The following is a 10,266-nucleotide window of genomic DNA, read 5'->3' on the forward strand; positions in this document are numbered from 1 at the left end:
GTTTTCCGAAGCTATCTTGTCATCAAAGTAGCTTCTGACAACTTTCCTATACACTGGCTAAAAAAGACTTAAGGCCTAACACAGCATTTATGACAAAGCAAGTAATCAAAAGGTTAATCAAAGCTATTAAAAATTCCGTAAGTTATGTTATGTGTCAGACACACTGGCATGTGTCTTGTGTCTTTGTTCAGCCTGACGAGAATTTACAATGAACATCATGCCCTTACTGATGGGTTGTGACACTTTTTCTCTTCCCTTTCTTCCTACCCCAAAACTCACTGCCATGTGTTTATACAGTAGGTCAGGCACTCCCATACCAACTTCCATGGCCAAGTGTGTGATTTGCTAATAAAACATTGTGAGTTTTTGCAGACGCTCTGACTTCTTCCTTTCGACCATGAGCATCTACAGTTCTTGGGTACTCCCTTCCCCTTCAGGGTGGGACATCACAGCATCTGGCTTTGCCCAAAGAGTTTGGAGAGCGTGGTGGGAAAGCTGCTGCCACTGGGGTCCTTCAGAGGAACCACATCAAATGACCCGCGGTGTCTGTCCCAGTTGGAGATCACCCCAGTACAGCCAAGGTGGCACCGCTGGTGCCCATGCACAGGTTACCTGGGTGAGAGGATCCAGGTGTGACAAGAGCTGGCACCAGGTGCCACTTGGGCTCTGAGGACAGGGTTGGGAAGGGCAGGGACGTGTAGCGATCAAGGGCATGGACTCCGTTCCGGTGCAAAACAAAGACCTTTATTTAACAATGCATATACTTGTATACCCTAGGCAGAACAATAGGTAATTCAAGCAGAACAACTGGTAATTTTCTACTTATGCTTACTCTCTCAAACTGCATAATTCAGCATATGCTTTAGCAGATACAAATAACTACAGTCCTTAGCAACCAAGGTCCTTCTTGCAGTCTTGTATCTTCTTCTTCTGTGTCTCCTTCTCCTGTTTACCCTTCCCATGGCTTTCTGCCAACTAGTGCAACAATGTCCACTGTCCCTGGCCTAAGGGATGTGACACTGTTCACCTTCATAGGGACAGAGCTGCACTGGCCCACAGAGTGACCACCTACATCCCACAGGAGCCCTGGCACACCTGGAGGAGCCAGAGAGCTCCCAGGACCAGAACCAAACATTCCCTCAGCTTCTGGGTGGTGTCAGCACCAGGGAGGTGTCGCTGCTCCACTGTCTGGGCTGTGGAGGGGGATCCTCACACACTCCCTGATGGGCAAAAGGTGCCCCAGAGCAGTTGAAAGGGACCTGCCATGACAGACTGTGCTGGAAGGGGCTGCTTGGGCCAGTTCCAGCCAGTTCTGGACACTGGCATCTCCATGGCAACTGCCAGGGCTCAGGGTGCCCAGGGGCTACTGTGACACTGTGGGGCCTCCTGGAACTGAGGGGACATTGTGACCCTTTGGGCCCTGCCCTGCCCTGGGGTGTTTCAGGAGCCCCCCGGGTGCCCACTCCAGCAGAGCAGAGCACCTCACTCAGGAAGCAGCAGCTCTGTGCCGAGGCAGCTGCCTCCATCCCACCCCTCCTCCTCCTCCCATCTGCAGCTGCCCCAGCAGCAGCTGATATCTGAGTTTTGAGATGTAGCAAGTACTAACCGTTTTTCCAGCAGAATGTACCATGGAAAATTGCTACACCTCAATTTAAAGAAATCAGCCAAGCAAGGTGAGGAAACAATGAAGGGAGCTGAAGCAGCTGAGCAGGCAGTGCCGGGTTGATGTACAACCAGGAGCATTGTCCTAAAGAAATTCATAAGGCAGTCACTCAAAACACTGCAGGTCGAGACAGAGAAGACCACTGAAGACCCCCGATGAAGGCCCTCCAAGACCTTATAAGGATATGTGTTATAGAAGATTGGTTAGAAATGCGAGGACATATGAACATGGCTAAGGCCATGGACGAACTGCTAAAGTATAAGACACAGTCTGACTAGGCCCGTGAGAAGTCTGAGATAGCAGGGTCGTGAGAAAGCAGTAATGTCCTTGGGCATTCTAAATTGAGCTGAAAAACAGGAGCTTGGCATTAACAAAACAAAGACCCTTAACGAGCCACCTGTGTAAACAATGAAAGGCAGTTAAGATGATATCACCACCTAACTATGTACCAATAAGGAGCCTAATCCCTGTAATATTCTTGAACCTATTACAGAGTGTATATTAAGCTGCTGTCAATCTTCAATAAACGAAGTTCCTGGATTCTTACATTAAGCGTCTGAGAGCTTTCCGTCGCGACAAATGGCGCCTGTGGACAGGGACCAGAGGGGGTCCCTAGGAAATCAAGTCGGATTTCCTGGGTTAGGAGTCAAGTCGGACTCCCGAGAGCCAAGTTGGGTTCTCGCAGCCGCGGTCGGACGTAGTGTTTCGGTCGGTCTTGTTGTGCAGCACAAGTAGGCGAAAGGGTTGGACGAAAAGAGCTCAAACCTGCCGCTGCCGAACGCCTCCCTTTCGAGGATTTTGGACGGCGAAAGAGTTTAGTTCCGCGTCCCACGTAGTGAAAAGAGTTCTAACTTGCCACTGCCGAACGCCTCCCTCTCGGGGATTTCGGACGGTGAAAGAGTTGAGTTCCGCGCTTCCGGCAACGAATTAGTTGGACCCAGTGCCCGGGACGACTCCTGAAGAAGGGGGCCCACCGACAAAGCCGCAAGGAGTCTCGTGGAAAGGGCTGCACAAAGCGTGGTAACACGTTTTTAGGTAATGTAGAGACAGGCGGCCTTATCATTGCTCCAATGCTTTTTAGAAAAGCGGGACTTAAGGGTATAGATTTGAAAAAAGAATTACCAAGATTGCTTACGACGAGGGTTGCTAAAGGTTGTTTTGTGGACCCTAATGTTTTTGATGCTTAAAAGAGAGAAAAATTAGATGAACTGGTTTTGCGACGGATGCTACTTTCGTGTAAGGGCCAGGGATTTGAAGCGAACACTGTAACTGCCTTTACTATCTCTATTTGGAAAGAACTTAGTGATAAGCTCTTTACTGCTGACTTTAAGGGAGAAAAAGTTGCTGCTTCCCTCCTTACAACCTGGCGATTGTTATCTGGAACAGTAAAAGACATTAAAGCACAGTTTGAGGACATTAGAATGCTACTAGATACCATCATATGAAGAAATCGTGCAAAAAGGGAGTAGAGCAGAGTTGAAGGGAGCCGGAGCAGGACCAGAGATCACGGAGCGGGGTCGGGGACAACCGAGCGGCCCCGGTAAAATGAACGCGGTGCTAGCGTCTCGGCAGTGCATATCCAGGACGATCGGAGACGACGGCTGCAGCGTGAAAGTGCTGCTGATGGACCGGGGATGAACTTTACGAGCACTATGACTGAGTTCCACCTTAAGACATTTCCAGCTTTTCATCTGAACTGTGCTGCGGGACTGCGCCGCGCATTTGTGGCTGTGTCCACGGCGCTGGGTGCCTGCGCCGCCGTGCTGAGTGAACCCGGGGCGGTGCCGGGCGGCATTGGCGGTGGTCGCGGCGCCGTGCGCGGCCCCGGTTCGGAGTGGTGTGCCCGTGCGTGTGCACGCCGGCGGCCCCGAGCGCGGCGAGCGGCGGGGGGGCTCTGTTTCCCCCACACTGCTGACACCCATAGTCCCAAGAGGTGTAGGTTCCCCTCCCCTTCTTTACAGCGAATGTTTTTTCCCTAGTGCCGTTCCTCTTCCTAGAGTGTCGAGTTAATAACGGTAGCAAAGGCTTTGGAGGTGCAGTCGGGGGAAGGGGGAAAGCTGTTTCTCTTTTTTCCTCGTTATGCCAATCACCTCCTCTCTGAGACGTGCCTGTTTGCAGCTGTTTTCTCTCTCTCCTCTGTTTTTGTCTTTTCTTAAGCAGACCCTGTGATTAAGTTCCTTCTGCTGATTTTCTCTGAGTGAGCCCGGCCCCTCCTCCTCCTCCTTCGTCCTTCGGCAATGAGAGGTGTGGGGGGGCAAAGACGGTAAAACACAGAAAAAGGGGAAAAGGGAAAAAACAATTTAAGATTAACAATACCCCAACTTATAAATCAAATAAGATTATACTGTTTTTACAGCAATAGGTGTTACGCATGCAGCGTGTTCATAGCATTCTCAAACGTTTTCTCCAAAGACAGAAAAGGAGACTGACGAAAAATCCCTTGAAGTAAGATTAGAAATAACACAACATCCGTGCTTAGCTTTTTATATATTGCAGAAAGCTGTTAGGAATTTCCTATAGTTTGCCATTTTGCTTCTCTCACATGAAATTTGGCTGTTTCCCCCGGGAGCAGGGTGCAGGTAGAAGGTTTGCAGACAGAACGATGAGACAAAAGGGGATATAGTTCTGCCCCCTGCAGAAGTAGTTTTATTGCCTTTATTACAGAATATCATTGCTCTATAAGAAAGGTTGAAAATTTCCAAGATAATATTCTGTTCTTCCTTGCTGCATTTGTCTTTTACATGGAGAGTTATGCAGGATTTGCAGATTGCTGTCGGGCAACTATGCCATGAATTTCCTTTGAATTATGAAACTGATAAGAAGCGCACAGCCAATGACTACTTGAAAATGTGTGTGTGAATGACGGATGACTGAGGTGGCCACCTAAGAGTGTATGGAAAAAGATTGTGTGAAAGAGAAAAGCTACATGAATGTGTAACTGTGTAAACTTAAAAACACTTTCCGTCGGTGTCGAGATTTTAACAAGGTGTTAAGACTGAAATTAAATAAGAGATTCTTACAAAAATTTGGTATTCTATTACAGCCTTGTATGAAATTTGTACAAGTTAAGTCTCAGGTGGAGTTTTTCCACTGCTGTTGTTCCTTAGCTGTGTAAGCTGCGCAAGAGACCACTAGTCTTAGAGCGAGTAAAAACCATAAGCCAGCAAACATTAGTGCAGACTGCAAGGTTAGCAGAGCCCGGAGCAAGGTGCACCACTATGCATCCAGGTGCCCAGGAACCATTCTTACAATTCGTGGAGAAGCTGCAAGACGCTGTAGAGAAATAGGTTTTGTGACAGTTATAGAAGTTGCTAGTTACATAACTAGCTAGAGATAACGCAAGCTTGTGCTGGGGTGGAGTCCTTAGACCATCAAATAATTGCATTTGCATCTGCTATGGCAGTAGTGAGGGTCGTTTTGAGCTTTCCTGTGTTTTCCAGGATTTAAATCAAGTGCTGTCGATGTTGCTGCCTTGCTTGTTCAGCTCGTTGCAGAGGGGCCCTTGCAGACTGTCAAGGCCATCCTGCGTGCCTTCTCAAAACATCTGCAGCGTTGTGGATAGTGTGTCTTCAGGCCTCCTGGCTGGAGGCCAGAGCAGACCGGTTACTTTGATCAGTGTGACCAGAGCTGAAGTGTTGTTTTAAAGAGTCCTTATATATTGTCTTCAAAACCCCTCCCGTGCAACAGCTGGTAGCAATATTCATTGTAAAACGGCTAGTCCCTTCTTAAAATATGCCCTACCTACTGCAGCTGTGTTCTCAGCAAAATAGCCTCACTACTTGTGGCTACTACTTGTTTCATACCAGGTGTATTGCTTGCATGATTTGACTAGTGAATGTTTAGGGTTGTAGAAGGCAACCTGTACTCTTTGTGATGCTCAAAGCTTGCTGTTAATTGTCCAAGCAAACAAACAAACTTCTGTAGTCATTCTAAGAGTTAGAGTTGTGACACTAAGAGGTACTGCTCAGAGTTTTCTTTTAGAACGTACAGATCCTGTGTGACAAGCAATGGCTCCTACCTACAGAGCAGCTGTTGGCCCTGCAACAGCTTGTCAAAAAGCAGCTTGATGATGATTACATTGAGCCATCTCAGAATCCTTTAATTACCCCTGTGTTTGTGATAAAGAAAAAATATGTGAAATGAAAACTGTTACATGATCTCAGACGGGTTGGTGCAGTCATGGTTAGTAAGCATTGGCTTACTGACCCCTTCTGTGCCTTCTGCTGAATAACCCATTGTTATTATTGATTTGACAGTTATTGTAATCTTAGTAATAGCTCATGTTGCGTTTTCTTGTATTATCAGACGTATAAATGCTACGACAAGGAAAGCATTGTTGGCCCAAAATAAAAACGGGGGAAATGTTATAGAAGATTGGTTAGAAATGCTAGGACATATGAACGTGGCTAAGGCCATGGACGAACTGCTAAAGTATAAGACGCAGTCTGACTAGGCCCGTGAGAAGTCTGAGATAGCAGGGCCGTGAGAAAGCAGTAATGTCCTTGGGCATTCTAAATTGAGCTGAAAAACAGGAGCTTGGCATTAACAAAACAAAGACCCTTAACGAACCACCTGTGTAAACAATGAAAGGCAGTTAAGATGGTATCACCACCTAACTGTGTACCAATAAGGAGCCTAATCCCTGTAATATTCTTGAGCCTATTACAGAGTGTATATTAAGCTGCTGTCAATCTTCAATAAACGAAGTTCCTGGATTCTTACATTAAGCGTCTGAGAGCTTTCCGTCGCGACAGATATGCATATATGCTAATATGTGTTGGGACATGTCATGAATACGTAACAGGAATGCAGGGAACAAAAAATGAACAATCATTTTAGGCTGACATATAAGCTGTAGTGAACAGACCTCTGTGTGCACTTGGGAGAACTGACTCCCAGGGCACCCAACGTGCTGTGATCATGCAGCACATCCTAATAAAGAATGCCTGCCGCTAAAACTCACAAATTGAGCCTTGGGGGTTTCTTTTAGAGGCCGATTTTAGGCAACAAAGCTTCAGGGTAGCCAGGGCCAGGCCTGGTCCCTCCATGGGGACAGGCTGTTGTGGCCCTCCAGCACACAGAGCTCCAGGAGCACCAGGAACCATTCCTGCAAATCTGGGGCTGCTACCTGGGATCTCAGCTCCTTTGAGGAGAAGTGAAAAGACTGCAGGAGATGCCCAGAAGAGTCTTGGGTAGATCCTGGAAGATTCAGGTTCCACAAAAAGAGAAAAAACATTTCAGCTACCTGCCTTGGAGGAGTCTCAGGCTGATATCCTGGAATTCAGATCCCAAAATCAGAGATAAAGACTCTGGAGGATGCCTGGGAGGAGTCTCAGGTAGATCCTGAAGATGCAGGATCTACCAATGAAGAAAAACCATCTTGGGTAACTACCCTGGAGGAGTCTGGAGCTGATACACACGATTTCAGATACTGAAATCAGAGCTAAAGACTCCAGGAGAAGCCTGAGAGGAGTCTCAGATAGATCCTGGAAGATCCAGGAACTACAGAAAGCAAAAAATCATCCCCTGGAGCAGGGGGTTGCTACCTGGGATTTCGGGTCCCCAAATCAGAGACAAAGACTCCAGGCAATGTTTGAGAAGGGTCCAGCTGGAAAAAACAGAAAAATCATCTCAGGAACTTGACTTGGAGCTTCTACCCAGGATATCAATTGTCTAAATCAATAGACAAAAAGACTCTGAGAGATGTCAGGAGGAGTTTCAAGTGCATCACAGAATAGACAGCTAATTCCAAACAAGCAATAACATATTGGGAAGCTTCCCTGGAAGAATCTGGGGGTGCTTTCAGGGAACTCATCTTCCTTGAGGAGATGTGAAGACTCCAGGACGCACCTGAGAGGAGTCTCAAGTGGATTCCAGAGCAAAAATTTACCTCCAAAGGAAAAAAACCATATTGGAAACCTTCCTTGGAGATTCTGGGCCCACGGTGAGCAACTCAGGTCCCAAAATCAGAGATCAAAAGACTCCAGGAGAATCCTAGGAGGAGTCTCAGGTAGATCCTGAAAGACTCAGGATGCACAAGAAAAAATAAAAATCATCTCAGGTAACTTTGGTACCCTTGGAAGAGTCTGGAGCTGCTCCCTGGGATCTCGGCTCCCTTGAGGAGTGAAAAGACTCCAGGAGATGCCTGGGATGAGTCTCAGGTGCATTCAGTAGGATACAATTTACCATGAAAGCAAAATATCATCTCAGGCAGCTTCCAGGGAAGAGTCTGAGACCCCACCTGGGTTGTGGAGTCACCGTCCCTGGAAGTGTTTAAGGAAACACTGGGCATGGCACTCAGTGCCCTGGTCCAGTTGACATGGTGGTGTTTGGTCATAGGTTGGACCTGATGATCTCAGAGGTCTTTTCCAACCTAATTGATTCTGTAATTCCAGGTCCCCAAATCAGAGATCAAGACTCCAGATAATGCTTGAGAAGGCTCCAGCTGGATCCCAGATAAGACCTTTTCCTTCAGAAGAGAAAAATCACCATGGGTACCTGCCTCAGAGGGGTCTGGGGCTGCTACCTGGGACATCAGCTCCCTAGCAGAGCTCTGAAAAGGCTCCAGGATATGCCTGGGATGAGTCTGGGGTGCACCCAGGAGATGTCCTGGTTTTAAGCCCAGAGATTAAAACACCACACAGTTGCTTGCTCAACCTGCACCCCACCCCCCCTTTCTCCCCATCGTGGTGGAAAGGGGAGGAGAATCTAAGTAAAACTTGTATGTGGAGATAAGAATGGTTAACAATTGAAAATAAAGTAAACCACAGCAATAATGGTAAATAATAATAATTAAAAAAAAGGGGGGGAAAACCCCAAGTGATGCACAATGCAATAGTTCACCACAAGTGGATGTGACCGATGCCAGACCCCCTTTCCCGAACCCAGATCGGCTCCTTAGGGGTAACTTCCCCCAGTTCATACACTGGCCATGATGTTCTAAATTATCCCTTTGGTCAGTTTGGGTCACCTGTCCCAGCTGTACTCCCTCCCAGTTTCTTTTGTGACCCTCCTCCCTGGCAGAGCATGAGAAAAAAAATACAATTAAATAAAATAAAATAAGCCTTGACAACTTAGCAAAAAAACAAACCATGAGTGTGTCATCATTCCAAATCCAAAACACAGCATTGTAACAGTGACTGAGAAGAAATTAACTCTATCCAGCTGAAACCAGGACAAGTCCCATCCAGATACTTTCAACAAATAATAGTTTTGAATTTACTTACTAGGTATCTGAGTAGCCCTCAGTCTATAGATTGTAAAGTGTATGTATTAAAACAGATTCAATTTAAATACTTATCTTGCCCATATGTCGAATGCCTGATCCCAAATTTCTGCTGCAGACACTTGCTTTTAATTAAAATTTATTTTTTCTGTATCGTAGGAAAGAACATTTTAGTACAGTTATTTGTTAAAACAGCCTAAACCAAAAGCTTTCCTCTGATGGGCCCGCCCTGAGCCCCCTTTTCCCCCCAAGTGGTTCCCACCGCCTCAAGAAGTGGCCAATCCATCTTCTGCTCGGGCTGCCCCGACCCTCGCAGAGCCCCAGGCTGAAGCCCCTCCCGCCCCACAGCGACCCCCGCAGCCCCTCAGAGGTGGAAGTGACTCCCAGGGGGTCCAGGGGAGTCCAGGGGGTGTCACAGGATAACTGGTGTCACCTCTTTATTCTCAGTGCAGGTGCCACCCCCCCCCACTTCCCTGCTGGACTCCCCTGTTCCCCACCGACCTCTCCCGCTCCCAGGACTCTCCTCCACCTCCGCGTGGTCCATGGGGGGTGACACAGGACAATGGATTATAGGTCTCCCTTGTTTATTCTCTGTGATAAACTGAGAAAATGATTCAGGCTAATTAAGAGGAAACAGTGTAAGGTCAATCTGACCTGGAGAGAGAAAAGAAAAACAAATCGTAAAATTTAATTGGGCCCCTATAAAGAGATAAAACAAGTTACCTCTCTTTTACCTTGTGTAGGATTTATAGTGAGAGAATTTTGTTTAGTTAGCTAGATAATAGCACCTTTCTTAAAATTTATAATTTTGTATAGATAACAAGCAAACATCTGCTGAATGTCTGATTTAACAATATATTATGAATGCTTATAGATAACATTCTTGTTAAGAAAAAGATCTGTTGAATGTCTGACCTAACAATGTGTAATGTTTATACTTATGTATAATGAATATTCATGTAGTAGCTGGAAATAAATGTAGAACAACTGTCTTCTTTGGGTGTGACAGGCGTTGGGAGTTGTTGAACCCCCTCCCTGATCACCCAGTGCTGAATTTGCTTTTATCATATAATAGATTCTGATTGGAAATCACCCGACTGGGTTTCTATTTCTCACATTTTCCATACAGGTGGGACCCCCCCCCTTCCCCGCCGGACCCCTCGTTCTGCACTGACCTCTCCGCCCCCCCCAGAACTCACCTCCACCGGTGGTCCGGGCGGTGTCACAGGATAGCGGGTCTCCCCCATCTATTCCCTGCACAGGCGGGACACCTTCCCCTTCCCCGTCGGAACCCCGTTCTCCCCGACCCCTCCGGCTTCCCCCCCGACGGCGAAGACCCCGCTGTGCCCCCCCGGCCGGCGACCACGGCGGCGTTCCG

The 10,266-nt window shown here is 47.2% G+C and overlaps 1 long non-coding RNA gene across 2 annotated transcripts; it reads right to left on the reverse strand.

Moving 5' to 3' along the window:
* Positions 1-1,532: 1,532 nt before the first annotated feature.
* LOC116779883 lies at positions 1,533-10,179 on the reverse strand. Of its 2 annotated transcripts, XR_004354230.1 has the most exons (4): positions 10,088-10,179; positions 7,210-7,271; positions 6,909-7,021; positions 1,533-1,836 (listed from the first exon to the last, which is right to left on the reverse strand). It is a non-coding gene; the product is annotated as an uncharacterized LOC116779883 (long non-coding RNA). The 2 variants fall into 2 exon arrangements; XR_004354229.1 differs by lacking the exon at positions 10,088-10,179 and having other exon boundaries at positions 7,210-7,925.
* Between the last annotated feature and the right edge of the window lie 87 nt (positions 10,180-10,266).

This window comes from Chiroxiphia lanceolata, chromosome 31, assembly GCF_009829145.1.
Source record: "Chiroxiphia lanceolata isolate bChiLan1 chromosome 31, bChiLan1.pri, whole genome shotgun sequence".
Lineage (NCBI taxonomy): Eukaryota > Metazoa > Chordata > Aves > Passeriformes > Pipridae > Chiroxiphia > Chiroxiphia lanceolata.